We start from the raw sequence: 18,722 nt of genomic DNA, 5'->3' as shown, positions 1-18,722 counted from the left end.
GAGGGGAAATTTTAACCCCACTCTTTACAGTTATTCACCAAAAAACCTGCCTCCATTAAAGTGAATGGAGCTGGGAGCCACAGTGCAGCCAGAACTTCAGAAGAATGCGCGGCCACGCCCTTATATGGAATGTTGGCGTGTCACAATGCAGCCAAGGAAAGAGCCAGCCACAGACAGGGTAAGAAACAGACATAGGGTAAGAGACAGACACAAAGAGACAGACACAGACAAAGAGACAGACTGACAGGGAAAGAGACAGGGAAAGAGAGGGAAAGTGACAGACAGGGAAAGTGACAGACAGGGAAAGTGACAGACAGGGAAAGTGACAGGGAAAGTGACAGTGATAGATAGACATGGAAAGAGATAGATAGACAGACAGGGAAAGAGATTGAGACAGATGGAGAAAGAGACAGACATGGAAAGAGACAGACAGACAAAGATATAGAGAGAGAGAGACAGAGAGATATATACAGAGGGGGAGACAGACAGAGAGGGGGAGAGAAACAGAGAGACATGTTGTGAGGCGAAATTTTAACCCCGCGCGTTACAATTTACCAATCAATTTTGCCCCTATCTACATAATGGGGGAAAAGTGAAACAAAAAGTGTTGGGGGCAAATTGACAGCTGCCAGATGTGAACAAGGGGGACTTAAAGAATGAGAGCGATGGCGCCAAAGAGTATATACCGTACAGTTGCTAAGGTGGGGCCGTGACATGGGATACTCACATCACTCTGGGATATGATCACACACACAAAATGTGCACACACACGTGCTTGAACACATATACCACCCTCAGCACACATTTCACCACACATACACCAACCTCGCCACATAATCGCCCTAAAACACACACAAGTCAGGTATTATCCTTCAAAAATAAAAATCTGATTAATAAGCAGATTAAGCTGATTAAGAAACAGAGAGACAGTTACTATCCCGGGCGTTAATATATTCTATTTATACATTGTATCCCGGAAATGTTAGTACATTCTATATTGATAACAGCGGTCATTAACCCGGGCGAAGCCGGGTAGTACAGCTAATATATATATATATATATATATATATATATATATATATATATTATTTATTATTATAGCGCCATTTATTCCATGGCGCGTTACAAGTATATATATATATATATATACATATATATATATACATACAGTGTGCAGAATTATTAGGCAAGTTGTATTTTAGAGGGGTTTTTTTTATTGATCAACAACTATGTACTTAATCAACCCAAAAGATTCAAAAATATCAAAGCTTTCTATTTTTGGAAGTTGGAGTAGGTTTTTTTTAGATTTGGCTATATTAGGGGGATATCTGTTTGTTCAGGTAACTATTACTGTGCATAATTATAATTAGGTGTACTGTTTTCCCTCCTTGTAGATCTCACATTTTATGAGGGACCACATGTTCTCTATGGGGTTCAGATCAGGTGAACAAGGGGGCCATGTCATTATTTTTTCATCTTTTAGACCTTTACTGGTCAGCCACGCTGTGGAGTAGTTGGATGCATGTGATGGAGCATTGTCCTGCATGAAAATCATGTTTTTCTTTCTTTTCGATACCGACTTCTTCCTGTACCACTACTTGAAGAAGTTGTCTTCCAGAAACTGGCAGTAGGTCTGGGAGTTGTGCTTCACTCCATCCTCAACCCAAAAAGGTCCACAAGTTCATCTTTGATAATGTTGATGATACCAGCCCATACCAGTACCCTACCTCCACGTTGCTGGCATCTGAGTCAGAGTGGAGCTCTCTGCCCTTTACTGATCCAGCCTCTGGCCCATCCATCTGGACCATCAAGAGTCACTCTCATTTTATCAGTCCATAAAACCTTTGAAAAATCAGTCTTAAGATATTTCTTGGCCCAGTCTATATGTTTTATCTTATGTTTCCGGTTCAAAGGTGGTTGTTTTTCAGCCTTCCTTACCTTGGCCATGTCCCTGAGTATGGCACACCTTGTGCTTTTTGATACTCCAGTAACGTTGCAGCTCTGAAATAAGGCCAAACTGGTGGCAAATGGCATCTTGGCAGCTTCACGCTTGATTTTCCTCAATTCATGGGCAGTTATTTTGCACCTTTTTTGCCCAACACGCTTCTTGCGACCCTGTTGGCTATTTGCCATGAAGCGCTTGATTGTTCGGTGATCACACTTCAAAAGTTTGGCAATTTCAGGACTGCTGCATCCCTCTGCATCCCTCACAATTTTGGACTTTTCAGAGCCCGTTAAATCTCTCTTCTGACCCATTTTGCCAAAGGAAAGGAAGTTGCCTAATAATTAAGCACACATTATATAGGGTGTTGATGTCAATACACCACACCCCTCCTCATTACAGAGACGCACATCACCTGATTTACTTAATTGGTAGTTGTCTCTCAGCCTATACAGCTTGGAGTGGGACAATATGTATAAAAATTATCATGTGATCAAAATACTCATTTGCCTAATAATTTTGTACACAGTATGTATATGTGTATATATATACATATATATATATATATATATATATATATATATATATATATATATATATATATATATATATCTCAGTGGTTAGCACTGCAGTCTTGCAGCGCTGGGATCCTGGGTTCAAATCCCACCAAGGACACTATCTGCAAGGAGCTTGTATGTTCTCCCCGTGTTTGTGTGGGTTTCCTCCGGGTACTCCGGTTTCCTCCCACACTCCAAGGACATACAGATAGGGACTCTAGATTGTGAGCCCCAATGGGGACAGTGTTGCCAAAGTATGTAAAGCGCTGTGGAATTAATAGCTCTATATAAATGAATAAAATTATTATTATTATATATACACTCCACCCCCTTAGAGGGCACGTTCACGATACAAAACTGTGACAGTTTGAAGGCCATGATAATACTGTAAGAAAATTAGACTTATTAATTCCTTTGCCACAAAACATTCTGCATCTACTTTTATTACTTTGGATACCCATTGTTAGGCAGTTAAAGGAAACACATTCATTCAATTAAGTATATATTGTTTAATATTTTCATCAATATTTCTTTTCAAGATGTATAGTTTGATTATCACATAATTTCTAAAAGAAAATGTGGATAACTATTTATGGAAAATATTGCTATCAACCTGAAAAATAAATGATTGACTCTTGATACTTGTGATGTATCAAGTGCAATCACACAATGTCTACTGCCTTAAAGCACACAGATCAAGTTCTAGATCGTAGGTCCTGGAGAATTGATCTTCAGAATCCTCTAACCCTGCTTTATTTTCTCAGCTCAGTTTGACAGATTGGATCTCTGGGGTCAACAAGCCATTGGCGGAGGCCCTAAGAGCATTCTTCACTTCAGCACAGACTGACGCCACACCTAAAGAAATGCAGGGAACAGCACTATGCTGCCTCTCCACTGCTGTACCTTGCATTATTCTGTTTATTTAAAATGACCATGCCAATTCACCCCTGGTCTGTAAACAGCTCAAAAAGAAGGCTTAATGCTACATTAATCTACTTCCTCCAAACAATCAGTGCATTAGGCGAGATGTTCGCCTCAGCAGCCCAAAAAGAAGTTCTACACAAACTTATTGAAGTAGAAAGGTCATAGCACAATGTAACCTATTAACCTCAAAGAAACTTATTAACCTCAAGGAAACCTCCTCTTTTTTTGTAAAGTTCTTGGAATTTGCAGCTCTTTTCTACCACCAATGATTTCTCACCTGCAAAGCTCCATTATTTAACGGCCCATTCTTGAAGCTGTCAACAAAGCTACAGACATTCTGGCTAGAAGCCCTATGGAGTCCTTCTGCTACTTTCTTTCACGAAGTCTGTCATTCTCCATATGTTCGCTGGTAACCAGTCTGGTCAGGAAGTAAGCTTTTAAGGTTTTTCCACAAAAATAAAAGAAAGGAAAAAAAAACAATACTAAAAGAGATATTAATGAAATAAATAAATTGATCAATGGATTATTCAGTTGTAGAGTGTAGAAAACTGTAATTTATTCCTTAGTTATAGTTATCAGGTAGCTTCAATTATGACATTTTCTGTACATCCTAAATACTACAAAAAGGATTCCCCAAAAGTGACCAGGACATGTTCTATATCTGTGCACAGTTTTGCACAATTCACATTATACACCTTCACTATATTCTATCTACAAAAAACAAGATTGCCTTTGTATATCAAATAAAAGTAAACTATTCAAAGGCAAGTAAACAGTACAAATGTTCAACAAAGGCAATAAGAGCACATAAAGTGGCTGGTGTATTGAATACAAAGGGAGAATCAATACATTAAAAAAAAAAGAAAATACAAACAGTGAATTAATTCACCAATGTTTCTCATTGGGCAGCAAGTCAGCAAAATGCAAATCAGACAACAATTTTCCATGCCTCCTGCCAGATGCCTGAACTTTACTCCATGCAGAATATTGATATTTATTAAACATCCATTAGTTTGTCCCTGTATATTATGCAGCCCAGATGAAAGAGGAAAACAGCTGTATATAACGGGTTAATCTGCATGAAGAGGACATAGCTGGTTCTAATGGGTTAATTTGCAAAACGACATAGCTGCTTCTAAAGGGTTTAGCTATAAGAGAAATAAAAAGTTGCCTGTCAAAGTTTGAGTCTCTCATTACATACACACAGCTAGCAACTGCCATAATGAAAAGAAGACTGTGGCAGGGTTTACCTTTAGTGTTGCTACTTCGAGCGATCTCTTGCTCAATAATACACAACAATGCATCCTAAATCCTTATTATACATTACATTAAGACTCGTAGGATGTCTGCGTCTGCATGTCGCCCCACGTGGTTTATCAGGAGTTCACTTGGTAAGGCTCCTGACTGAGATGCAGGTTGGTCTCCGTTCCAGAGGGTGTGGTGCCAGAGCTCTGATTATAGCATTCGCCACACCCTTTGGCTCACGTGTTCTGAGAAGAATCACGTGATCTGCTGGGCGGTCTATTTTAGTTTGTAGTTCCATATTGATTTTACCTGTGATCAGTGTCCTTACTTGACTCAAGCTTCCCTACTCTCTGGTATTAGGTTTGATTTTTCTCCCACCTCTCTTATCTCTGTGGGTTTGACTATTCCCCTGACTTTGAATATTCGGTTTGGTCAACTACTCCTCTGGCACTTAGCCCTTGGCTGGTTATCCTTTTTTCTAGCACTGGTACATGTTTTTTACTGCCAGTCTCCTAGTGTTGGTGTCTGTTTTGTCATGGTTACTTTTTAGTTTTTTTCCCATTGTCTCTTCTTGTAGACTCTAGCACTTAATAGAGCAGGCACCATCATCCAGTTGTGGACCGTTGCTTGGGGTGGGTCATGCAAGTAGGCAGAGAAAGAGGGCGGTTGGAGACTAGCGGATGCACCTATCCCCCGACTGTGACATTTTAATTTTGTTAGATCAGATTTTACCTGTGTTTACATATGGGACATCCAAATAGAAGGAAGAGGGTTTGATCTCTGGCACATCTATTGAATGTAAGAATTCTAAAAGTCAATATTGAACTCTGGCAAGGTCAATTTTAGTATTGTTATATTTAATAGATGGCACCATAGATCAAATCCTCTTCCTTCTAATGAGACAATTTGCATATTTAATTTCCCAGAGGGGCATTCCACATCTTATGTCTCCTTACACTGGCATGTCTGACATGTCACTCTCTAAAAGAAGAAACGTTCCCCCTTAGACGTACATACAGGACACTCTCAGCCTGTATCACTAGCAGTGGATGCTGCTGTCTGCTCTCAGCGCTCAGTCATCCTGATGCCAGTAATAATTAAACATGTCTGTACACTGATGAAGGTTGCTTTTGGTCGAAACGTCTGTGCCTGTTTAATTTCTTGATGATTCAACTAAACTGAGCAAAATCACCATTTTGGTTCCAAGTAAAACTTCTTGCAGCATTTGGGATTAGATCCTACATGCACACCACTCAGCCAGAAGTGCCATGATATCTCTATGTATCCTAAAAGAGAAGGCCATCAATGTAAAAGTAGTGAATAACCTCATTAAAGGGAACCTGCCAGCACATTTTTGCTATGTAATCTGAGGACAGCATGATGTAGAGGTTAAAAAAGTAAAATCAACTATGACTCTCTTATCAGCTTGTGTGCTCCGGTTTACTTAAACTAAAGGATTTATCACCAATTGATTATTTATGCTCAGACTACAATGTCAGGCTCATGGCAATCAGGCACTGCCCCTTCTGTGATTGACACCTCACTGTCAATGTACAACTTTAGAGTAAATAGACAGGAAAGAGCTGTGAATATAAGGAGCGCAATAGGGTCTTACCAGTGTAAAATGACTTTTTAATATGAAAACCGCTCACCTGGAAAGGTTGTGAGACTCACAACCAGTATAGAGACATATAACAGCTGCAGCCGATCCCATGTGCCAAAGGCAGAAGCAAGACAAAAACCAGGATAATTGTGGTATACTCCGCGCTGCTGTACAAAGCTCCAAATAATAAAAGCAATGGTGATAGTTTATTCTACGCGTTTCAAAGAGATATCCCCTCTTCTTCCTCAGGAAAATCCACCGATAAACATAACAAGAGATAGTGATACATTGGTATAGGGGAAAAAAGGAACCTGCCCAACAGGCACATGATAAGGTCAAAGTTCAAGGGATCACATGTGTTACCTATGTGGCAGTCCAGGTACTTCTGACACTAAAACCCGCCTCTCCTCCCCCTCCCTCAATATCAATTTTTTAACCTTTTAACTTCCCCTTATATTTTTACATTTATTTATTTTTTTTATTTTTTTTTCCCCTTTTTATAACCATACCCCTTTACCAGCCTTGATTTGATTTTAGACCACCTATTTAACATTGTGTATATACTGTATAATTTTTATCTTAGGCCTCAACCTCGCCATATTTGCCACACGTTCCACCTCTTAACCTGTACCTGAACCTATTCTATTCAACACGCTGGTAAATGTATCCATATAGTGTTCTAACTTCATTTAAACACTGTACAACATATCATAATACCTGTCAATTTTTTGACACTCACACAGCCCTCCTCTTTTCATTTTACAGGTCCTACACCGACCCACCTCCCTGCTCGGACATCTGGAGCTTGGCATTTTCAATTGATATTTTTAGGCAAAATGTTTTTTAATTATCTAATTTTAAGAAATTAATAAACATTTTTTATTTCACATACCTTTCCTCTTTTATTGTGCAAATTACACTTTCTAACTAGTTTTACTTTATTAACTATACACCTTACCTAATCTTCCACATCCTTTTCCCATTCTACTTAGTAGCGCGGTAGTTTTATATTCTATTTTCTAGTCAGTGATTGTGTCATAACCGATGCATCCAGTGATCTAAGTGATACATCATTGGATTCAGAGTCTCTTTGTTACGTCATGCTGCTCTCAGGTGAGGTAGCAAAACCTGCTGACAGGTTCAATTGAAGTATACTGACCCTGTGACCACACCTTTATCGTGGTTTTTTTTTGTAATTTTTATAAAAATCTGATGCTAGTTGAAAAGTTAGTGTTTTCTAATTAACATACTGTTATTCATATGGTTCTGTATTTATTTGGTATTTCTTAGTCTACACTTTTACCATGTAAATAATTATACAAAGCCTGCCACTATAACTCTAAAAGCATAGAGTATACCACACTGTCATAGCATATCATGTCTCTCTCACGCATAGTTTTGTCACACTCTGGATTTTCCAGGCTTACGTAAGTTTAGCTTAAGAGCAAGTAATGAAAAAATATGCAAATTTCTGATATCTTTTGTTTTAATTGCTTATTATTATAAAATATCTGCTGTCAATAAATGGGAACATTATTGGTTATATTTGTATGATATAAACCATCTCTGAACTAGTTCAACCCAGGAATAATGCAAATTATTACAATGTATGACCTTAAAAGTCAGGCAATGGAACAATAAACTTTATTGCCACCATTTGTAGACCAAGGGACATTTTCCCTTTCCCTGACTAGGCTAATATTTGGATTTTAACATACACATGCTTTTAACAGTGCTAAAAATTTTTTTACGATACATGCAGCTTAATTTTTTTTGTTATTTTAGTATTTTGTATTTGGAGTGATATTGGGGAAAAAATGTAGAAAAAAATAAATAAAGTGGAAATACATGTCTTTCATATTTTTTATTTTAAAAGATCACAAAGCACTGCCTCCCCCCACCCCCAAAAAATGCCCAAAACAAAACAATTACCGTATTTTTCGCTTTATAAGACACACCTGATTATAAGACGCACCCCCAAATTTGGTGAAGGAATAGAGAATTTTTTAATAAATGGGGTCCGTCTTATAATGCCAGTGTCCGTCTAACAAATAATATAGGGTATATGTCCCTCATAGCCCCCTCATCCTAAAATTAGCCACCTTAATCTGGATATGGCCACCTTATATTGAACACGTCCCCCAGTAAGGCCCACAGGCCCACTGTGGCAGGCCCACAGGCCCACTGTGGCAGGCCCACAGGCCCACTGTGGCCAGGCCCACTGTGGCCAGGCCCACAGGCCCACTGTGGCCAGGCCCACAGGCCCACTGTGGCCAGGCCCACAGGCCCACTGTGGCCAGGCCCACAGGCCCACTGTGGCAGGCCCACAGGCCCACTGTGGCAGGCTCCACAGGCCCATTGTTTGCAGGCACACAGGCCCACTGTTTGCAGGCACACAGGCCCACTGTTTGCAGGCACACAGGCCCACTGTTTGCAGGCACACAGGCCCATTGTTTGCAGGCACACAGGCCCACTGTTTGAAGGCACACAGGCCCACTGTTTGCAGGCACACAGACCCACTGTTAGATATCGCCCCCATGTTGCTGCTTTTAGTAAAATAAACTCCTTACCTTCTGCAGCAGTGTCCTGTCTAGTGTCACCCTCCTCGGGGTTGAGCTCCTCCAGTGTCTCCTGCACTTCCTACTTCCTGGTTCTAGTGCTAGTCATGTGGTCAGGACAGCAGAGAGAGATATCTCTGCGTGCCTAATCACAGCAGCAGGAGGGAGACCGGGCAGACATGCTGGAGGAGGTGAGTAAAGAGTTTATTATTTTACTATGAGCAGCAGCATGGGGGCCATAGCTAACACAGGGGGAGGGGGCATGTGCGATCAAAGGTAAGCACAGGCAGATAATATGCGCAGCTCCCCCAGCCCATCGCCGCGGTGCAGTTTCAGCACCATGGTGGTGGACAGCGGCTGTGCATAATATATGAGCGGGTGCAGGAGATCAAAGGCTGCCGCCCGCAGCTTCACAAGCCTCTACCAACCCCCCCAGCCCCCCCCAGCACCGCTCCAGAGCGGCCTCCACCTCCCCTGGACCCTGCAGTATATAATCTGTATATTCGGTTTATAAGACGCACCCCCTACTTTCCCCCAAAATTTGGGGGAACAAAAGTGCGTCTTATAAAGTGAAAAATACGGTAAATTGCTTTCAACTGTCAGTAGAAATTATTTTTGTGTGTGTAAATATTTTTCTGTTTTTACAAGGGTGGCCTAGAAACAGCAATTTCAACTTGCAGACTTGCATTGTCTTTTTATAGTGTCTTTTTTATAGTTTTATATTTTTTCTTGCTTTTTTATTTAGTTTTCACACTGTGCCCCTATAATGTCTTTAAACATTTTTTTTCGGAGGAGCACATTTTAAAATATTGATATAGTCTACATACTGCTGTCGTCCTACACCCAGTGCTAGCATGAGTGCTGGGTTCAGAGGATAAACTATTGACAGCACTTCCTATACTATATACAGTACAAAGCATGTATTCAGCTCTGTATCTACATAAATTAGGAATACAGATGGTAATAAACCATCTCTGCCTTCTTTATTAAGAGTCTGGCTGTGTCTGAAAGTTGGCTCCCTGCTCCTGCATTATCAGCCGCAAGCGGTTTACTCTGCATTGATATTTTACAAGGTCAGTACAGAGTAAAGTGTGGACAGTCTGGACATATAAAATCTTTGGGCTTTTAGGAACCAGTTAAAGAGGACCTACCCCCTCATGGAAAACTTCATGACTTAAAATGAAACCAAAATATTAAATATTTCTTAAAAATATATATATATATATATATATATATATATATATATATATATATATATATATATATATACAGTATATATAATTTAGTTTTACTGGCCCTTTAGGAAAAAATGACTGAAATCAGGGTTCTCTGCAGTCTCAGTATTTGACAGCTGTTTTAAGGCTTCCTGCCTCTGAGCTGGAAGATACCACTGTGCAGGAAAGACTAGGAGTGGGAGGAATGTAGACTAAGGGGTGGCACAGTATTCTTCATATACAAGGGACATGCTGTTATCTTCATACACAGGGGAGATTCTGTTATCCTCATACTAGATGTATTTAGGTAAAAAAAAAGATTTAAGATGGATTACTGTAAGTTGTGGTGCAGCAGGAGGAGAAGGCTTGAAACAGCAAGTGCAAAGCTTTTATTTTGGGGATGAGCAAATGTATAGAATTTTTTTTTACCATTAAAGTATAAAGGTAAACCTGATACACTGACGAGCAAAAGGGTAACAGTGTTTTGAACTTTTGAATTGTAGGCTCCATATCTCCCAATCCACAATATCTTTGAACATGACACTAACATGATTTTATAGATAATCATTTTTGCTTTTTCATACATAAATGTGATGCACCCATTTAGCATATAATTGGTTATGCAGATTCATGTCATGTCACTACATTGTTACTGTTTTGGTACTAATAATCTAAATTTTATTTTTTCTTATTTTGTTAGTATTTTGTAAATCCAATAAAATATTGGGAATGGTCAGAACACTAGTATCCTTACAACTTTTTCCTGCAGCAGGATTACAGCAAATACCCTTATTGCTCAAATTAATAAAAAAAAATAATCCCATTTGTATTTGGAGTACCAAGTGCAATTCCTAAAGGACTGAAACCAATTCATTTTAACCCACCAAGCTATGTCAATTTTATATATGGTAAAATAAGAGGATTCTTTCATATATCCCATTGGCGTACTTTGTGAGAACTTGGTCCTCTGGTACCGCTTTATCGATGACATCCTATTCATTTGGTTGGGGGATCAAGCTTCTTTATTGCAGTTTTTCAATTAAATGAATCAAAAAGAATTTAATTTTCAGTTTATACCCACCTTCAGCAAAAATGACATAAACTTCCTAGATATCACTGTATATATTGAAAAGGGTGAACTGCACACAGGCACCTTCATTAAATCTACAGACAGTAATAGCCAGGGGCGTAACGATCGCGGTCGCAGAGGTCGCCACTGCGACCGGGCCCGCAGGGTTATAGGGGCCCGGCAGCCGCTCTGCAGAGCCGGCTGCCGGGCCCCTATGTGTAGTGCCGCTGTGTAGTGGCCGACAATGCGACCGTTAGGGGACCGGCCTGTGAGTCAGGGGGGCCCAGTGTCAGCAGGTGGCAGAGGGGCCCCTGACCTGGAGAGGCCACCAGGCGTTCCTGACCTGCTGCAGAGGAGATGTGCTCCTGCACGGCAGACGGAATCCATCCCTACCAGGACCTGCGATGACGTCACGCCCATGTGACTGTGTGGGAGGAGACACAGGATGCCGGGGAGAAAGCAGGAGAAGATACTTCGAACACATGAGTGGTAATGAGAAAAGAGGGGACATGAGAGGAGGGGCTGCAGGGTGAGTGGGATATGAGGGCTGCAGACTGTGACAGAAGCATGTGAAGGGTGCAGAGTGTTTGAGAGGGGTAAGTTGGGGTACGGGCAGGGTGAGATATGTGGGTCAGGGTGTGTGTGTGATATGGGGGTGAAGGCTGTATAGGGAGCAGGGTGTGTGACATATGGGGGCAGGGGCGTAACTACCGCAGTTGCAGGGGTCAGAAGGAGCAGAGAGGTACTTGTTTTTTTATTTTGCTGGCTGCATGACACATATAGGCCCGGGGAAGCTGCCTGCATGATACATGGAGGCCCTGGTGTGGCTGGCTGGCAGGCTGCATTAAAACATAGAAGCCCTGGGGGGGCTGGCTGCATGACACATGGAGGCCCTGGGGGGGCTGGCTGCATGACACATGGAGGCCCTGGGGGGGCTGGCTGCATGACACATGGAGGCCCTGGGGGGGCTGGCTGCATGACACATGGAGGCCCTGGGGGGGCTGGCTGCATGACACATGGAGGCCCTGGGGGGGGCTGGCTGCATGACACATGGAGGCCCTGGGGGGGCTGGCTGCATGACACATGGAGGCCCTGGGGGGGCTGGCTGCATGACACATGGAGGCCCTGGGGGGGCTGGCTGCATGACACATGGAGGCCCTGGGGGGGCTGGCTGCATGACACCTGGGGGAGGGCTGGCTGCATGACACATGGAGGCCCGGGGGGGGGGCTGGCTGCATGACACATGGAGGCCCTGGGGGGGCTGGCTGCATGACACATGGAGGCCCTGGGGGGGCTGGCTGCATGACACATGGAGGCCCTGGGGGGGCTGGCTGCATGACACATGGAGGCCCTGGGGGGGGCTGGCTGCATGACACATGGAGGCCCTGGGGGGGCTGGCTGCATGACACATGGAGGCCCTGGGGGGGCTGGCTGCATGACACATGGAGGCCCTGGGGAGGCTGGCTGCATGACACATGGAGGCCCTGGGGGGGCTGGCTGCATGACACATGGAGGCCCTGGGGGGGCTGGCTGCATGACACATGGAGGCCCTGGGGGGGCTGGCTGCATGACACACGGAGGCCCTGGGGGGGGCTGGCTGCATGACACATGGAGGCCCTGGGGGGGCTGGCTGCATGACACATGGAGGCCCTGGGGGGGCTGGCTGCATGACACATGGAGGCCCTGGGGGGGCTGGCTGCATGACACATGGAGGCCCTGGGGGGGCTGGCTGCATGACACCTGGGGGAGGGCTGGCTGCATGACACATGGAGGCCCTGGGGGGGGCTGGCTGCATGACACATGGAGGCCCTGGGGGGGCTGGCTGCATGACACATGGAGGCCCTGGGGGGGCTGGCTGCATGACACATGGAGGCCCTGGGGGGGCTGGCTGCATGACACATGGAGGCCCTGGGGGGCTGGCTGCATGACACATGGAGGCCCTGGGGGGGCTGGCTGCATGACACATGGAGGCCCTGGGTGGGCTGGCTGCATGACACATGGAGGCCCTGGGGGGGCTGGCTGCATGACACATGGAGGCCCTGGGGGGGCTGGCTGCATGACACCAGGGGGGGATGGCTGCATGACACATGGAGGCCCTGGGGGGGCTGGCTGCATGACACATGGAGGCCCTGGGGGGGCCGGCTGCATGACACATGGAGGTCCTGGGGGGGCTGGCTGCATGACACATGGAGGCCCTGGTGGGACTGGCTGCATAATACATGGAGGCCTGGGGGTGCTGGCTGCATGATACATGGAGGTCTATGGGACTGCATAATAAACATGAAGGACACCTTATACATAGACTATAGCAGCGCATTATACATGGAGGTCTATGGGGCTGCATTATAATACATATAGGACTATGGGGGCTACATTATAATATATGGAGGACTATGGAGGCTACCTTACACATGGTCTGTGGGGGTGCATTATAAAGCATGGGGAACTGTGGTGCAGTATAAAATATGGAGAACTATGGGAAATGCATTATAATACATGGAGGACTATGGGGTGCATTCTAATATATGAAGGGTTATGTGGGACCCTTTATACTATATGGAAGGCTATGTGGGGGCCATTATAGTATTTGGAGAACTATATACGAGGGAGGAAAAAGATACAAGTATGGGATGGGAATGTTTTGTGCTGAGGGAAAAGGGCTCTTTCCCATGCTCTGCTATACATCTCTCAGCACCCAGCTTTCCCATGCTCTGCTATACATCTCTCAGCACCCAGCTTTCCCATGCTCTGCTATACATCTCTCAGCACCCAGCTTTCCCATGCTCTGCTATACATCTCTCAGCACCCAGCTTTCCCATGCTCTGATATACATCTCTCAGCACCCAGCTTTCCCATGCTCTGATATACATCTCTCAGCACCCAGCTTTCCCATGCTCTGATATGGGAAAGCTGGGTGCTGAGGGAAAGATGTATGACAGAGGGATTTTAGATCATGGGAAACCTGGGTGCTGTGGGTAAAAGCCAAGTGTCAGCATCATTATCCCGTACCCTAAGTGTTGTGTACATGGAGGGGGGCCCCGGTCCAAAGTTTGCACCAGGGCCCATCAAACTCTAGTTACGCCACTGGTAATAGCTATATTTCGCTAGCCAGCTGTCATCTTCCAAGTTGGCTCCTTAATGTGCCAAAAAACAATTTATGAGAATGCATTGAAATTGTTTTACAATGAAGGATTTTGAAATTGAAACAGAGCGATTGCCAATTAAATTTAGGGAAAAACGGTAGAGGGAGGATTTTTTTTTAAAAAAATAGTTTGTCAGGAAATTAAAAAAATTCAGAGAACTGATTTACTTCAAAACCAACCTAATACCACGATTGATAATGCCATTCATTCTTTTAAAAAGAGATAATTGATATACCAATAGTTTTACTATATACTTCACAAACTAAAATATTAAGAATTATCATAAATAAATATTGGAATGTATTACGGGATGATAAAATTCTAGGGGACGTTTTACCATCTTGCACAAAATATATTTATGGAAAGGCTAAAAATATTGGCAACTTAGTAGCCCCAACTATTTTAAATTGTGGAAATAAAATTAATAGCATTGCAAAGTTTGCCAACATCAAAGGTTTCTTTCTTTGTAGAGAGTGTAGTCTACCGAAAAATCAATAATAAAAAAAGGAAACACTTCGTAAAAGGTAATGTAAAAATCAACATATGAGATCTAATTACATCTTGAACAAAAGGAGTAATTTACTGTATACAGTGCCCATGTAACAAGAGATATATACTGTAGGTAGAACTAGCCGACCTCTATATAAACCCATAGGTGAACATATAAGAACCATAACTAATAAATGCAATAACCACCCGCTATCTAAGCATTTTGCTGTCAAACATGGATGCTCTTTTTTTGCGTCTCAAGTATGGATAATCCAAAAAATTGAAAAGGACTGGAGAGAGGGGAATTTAATGAAAAAAAATGTCTTGTGCAGAGACCGAGTGGATTTTTGAACTGGATACATTGAAACCAAGGAGTTTAAATAACAAAATACAGTTATTAACTTTCCAGTAAGAGCTTTGTGAAGCCATCAATTTGTATGTTAATTAAATGGTGGTTTATAAATTAATGTCAGCAATCCATCTGGGCTATCGTTGAAGGAGGGAGCCAGTTATGCTCCCGAAACGTAATAAGCCCAGCTTCTAATCCACTGTCGTTTTCAGCAACAGGATGTATCTACTGGCCATATCTAACAGAGGATCCACCTGGCATTCACTTTGCACAGCTCATCCTTGTAGTGTTTTAGTGGACCTATGCCCCAGGAAGATTTACAGATCAATAATTGTATCCTCAAGCACTTGGGGTGAGTCAGTCGCAGACCGCCAGCTTTGTTTCTAGACCAGCATCAGCATGCTTACAGGCTCTACTTTGTCAGACGGTCGCATGACAGGTACTGGTGCTAAGGCACAAATTGCAGCAACTCGCGGCTCTCTAACCCACATAACACTCTGGTGTCATCTCGGTTGGCTGGAATCACCATCGAGTGTGGGGATCTGAGTCAGCACTGGGAGTGTTACGCAACCTCGGGCCTACCTGGCATCATGGCTTAGGAAATTGTGACTAAACATCGATCTTTGCTCACTGAACAATTGGTACATAGCACCTAGGAGCTTCAGAAACTGAACCACTGTTATTTGAAATTCATTCTGGTACCACAGTGGAAATATTATTGACTGGTAGTGGATGATAGCCACCGACCAGGACTCCATTCACATTTAGGAGTACTGTTTTATTTCACCTTTAAGACTAGAAGTCCCAGAGAGGGGTCATTTAACATTTCTACCTTTGGAACCCAGAGACGGGTCGAATGACCTGAAGGATTTTAGCTAACATCCTATAATCACCGTCTTTTGTTCTGTAATTAAGGTCATTATTGTCGCACCACAGGAGGTTGTTGTTTTCCATTGAGTTTAGCCATTTAGTTTCTAGTTAGTTCTATTCAGTTTGGACTAACGGTCATTTAACCCTCTTTCTGGACTTCAGGGGGAGCTCGAAATTTCTGGGACTTCTAGTGTTAATAGTCTTGTATGTATGAAGGTACTAATCTTTTTATTCTGAACTAAGGGCAATTTATGAAATTTAATTGTGTGAATTTTAATCATTAATATATATGTTGGCAATGACATTTTAGCCATGTTATTTTGGTGTATTAAATACCATTTCCATCTAGCGCGGATTGAATTTTATTTTGTAAATCCACCCTTGGCGTTAAACACTGCCTGAATCCTTCTGTGTATGCTCTCAATCAGATTTAAGCATGTCTCAACTGAAATCTGATCCCAGGTCTCTTTTACACGTTCCCAATGTTAGTGCACAGTGGTTGACTCTGGTATATATAGAGCTTTTTGTTCAACTCTACCCACAAGTGTTCAATTGGGTGGAGGTCTGAGGACTGTGGAGCCCAATCCAGCACCTCTACTTTATAGTCAATGAACCATTTCTTCACTAATCCCGACGTATACTCTTGGTCATTGTCCAGCTGGAACACTATGTCATCCTTTTCATACCCATAACATTCTTACATATAGCTCAGCATTGAGACCACCAATGATCCTGGTCAAGTATCCAATGCCTTTGGCTTTGAAACTACCCCATATCATCAGGCTTCCTTCACAGAACTTGAGTTTCTCTATTCATTATCCTTTTCTTCCATTGTTTCTTCAACATCCATTTGCACCTATAACAGCCTAGTCTTTTGACTTTCATCTTATCACTCAAAATCACCCATTTCCAATATTCTACTGTCCACTATTCATACTTCTTTGCAAACTCGAGCCAAGGCTTCTGTGACGGGGTGTACATCAGAGCAAAGAGAGACAACCGGCCGAGGATGATCCAACAGGTTTACTAACAGGAATACAGGAACAGCACACGACAAGTCCAAATAAAACAGATTCGGGGGCACCTCCCGATAATCCAAAGTGCCAGATCACAACGTAATAGTCCTTTTCAGAGTCCCAGAAATCCCACACAATCCACTGGACGGCGAGGTCTGTCCGCAGATTCAGATCTCGCTCCCTTCCTCTTCAAAAACTCAACTCCCACCTGCATTTAGAAACAGGAGTGAATTGTTTGAGCTCGTGGGCCCGCCCCTTAAGGGTAGGGGTCTATGCAATGGTTGGGCCCACTAGAAGATTCTAGAAGGTTGGCTCCGAGATGTCTACAGGTTTGTGTAGTTGGCGTTATCCACTGCTTACGAAACAATGAGAAGTTCCTCTGGCTGTGTGGACAGGAGATAATTGCATTATGGGCCCAGAGACACAGGAGATGGGGGGAAGGTATGGTTACTTACATCCCAAGACATTTCAAAGTGTTCAGTAAGTACAACCAAAGGAAAGTGACATCACATCCTGACATAGTATTACAGCAAATACAGTGAGAAGGTAAAATACATCATGACAATTCCTTCCCCTCCCAACTTGTGTACGTACTAGGGACCTCTACAGGTCGCTGGTTAAGTACACGCAGGCATGGCTGACAGGACTCAAGGCTCCTCTTGCCTGGACAGTCCATCTGCATTTTGGTGTTGGCTGCCCCTTCTATATTGTATGGTAAAGTTATAGGGCTGCAGAGCCAGGCTCCATCGCAGTAAGCGTCCATTGTCCCCAGAGACTCTGTTCAGCCAGGTGTAATAGGGGAATTCTGTACTTCTGAGGAACAATCAGCTGTTTGCTATAAGTCCAGGGCTTATCTAGGGAGTCGGCATTGGCAACCCGATACAGAAGTCCATTTTCTCTGATAATTCTTTCTCCGTTTTCCCCTAGCTGCCCTATTTCAGCCCGAGTTCTAAAACTAGCAAGGGTGGGGTCAGTCTCTACTTCTTGTCTAAACTGAACTTTATCCCAAGTAACATTCATATTATCCCCACAAGAAGAATCACTCACCGGCTGTAATGGCAGTTCTGGTGGCCTCAGTTCCATGGATGGGTTGTACACGTCCACATGGGCTGCTCTCTTGGCTTGACTTCTGGTTACTGCACCGACAAAGTGGCAATGAAGATTCCCCACATAATTTCCTAGAAGAACGTCTGCAGGGAGGCCGCTCATCACACCGACCACACATTGTTTTGCCCCAAAGCCATAATCCAGGGTCACACTCGCTCTTGGAATATATCTCTGGGTACCTCCTGCCAGTTCAATGGCAATTCCTGGTCCCTTTTGAATGGCTTGTGGTTGAATTACTCGGGGATCGGCTATGGTGAGGAAAGCCCCAGTGTCACGGAAGCCAACAACTTTTTGGCCATCCAGCACGACCTCCTGTAGATGTTTGTCCTGAAGATCAGAAGAACAGGTGGCTGGAGCTCGCACCCCATAGACTCCGGGTAGGGGAGCCAGGATATCTGAGTCACTTGGCAAGTCATCAGGCACAGAATCCAGCTCTTCTCCTGGTGAAGGTGTCTGTAGGTAATGAACAGGCAAAGGCGGTCTGTAGCTGTTCTGTCTACGAACACCTGGACATTGGAATTGCATGTGCCCAGGCTGCCCACATCCATAACATCTGCGCTCTGGGATTCTTCCTCCGCGTCGTATTCCCAAAGGTGGAGCATGAGTAATGCGAGGCACAGTCACACGAAGGTCCCC

Source organism: Anomaloglossus baeobatrachus, chromosome 7 (genome assembly GCF_048569485.1).
Source record: "Anomaloglossus baeobatrachus isolate aAnoBae1 chromosome 7, aAnoBae1.hap1, whole genome shotgun sequence".
In the NCBI taxonomy this organism is placed as follows: domain Eukaryota; kingdom Metazoa; phylum Chordata; class Amphibia; order Anura; family Aromobatidae; genus Anomaloglossus; species Anomaloglossus baeobatrachus.
Note: the sequence above shows the minus strand (reverse complement) of the source record.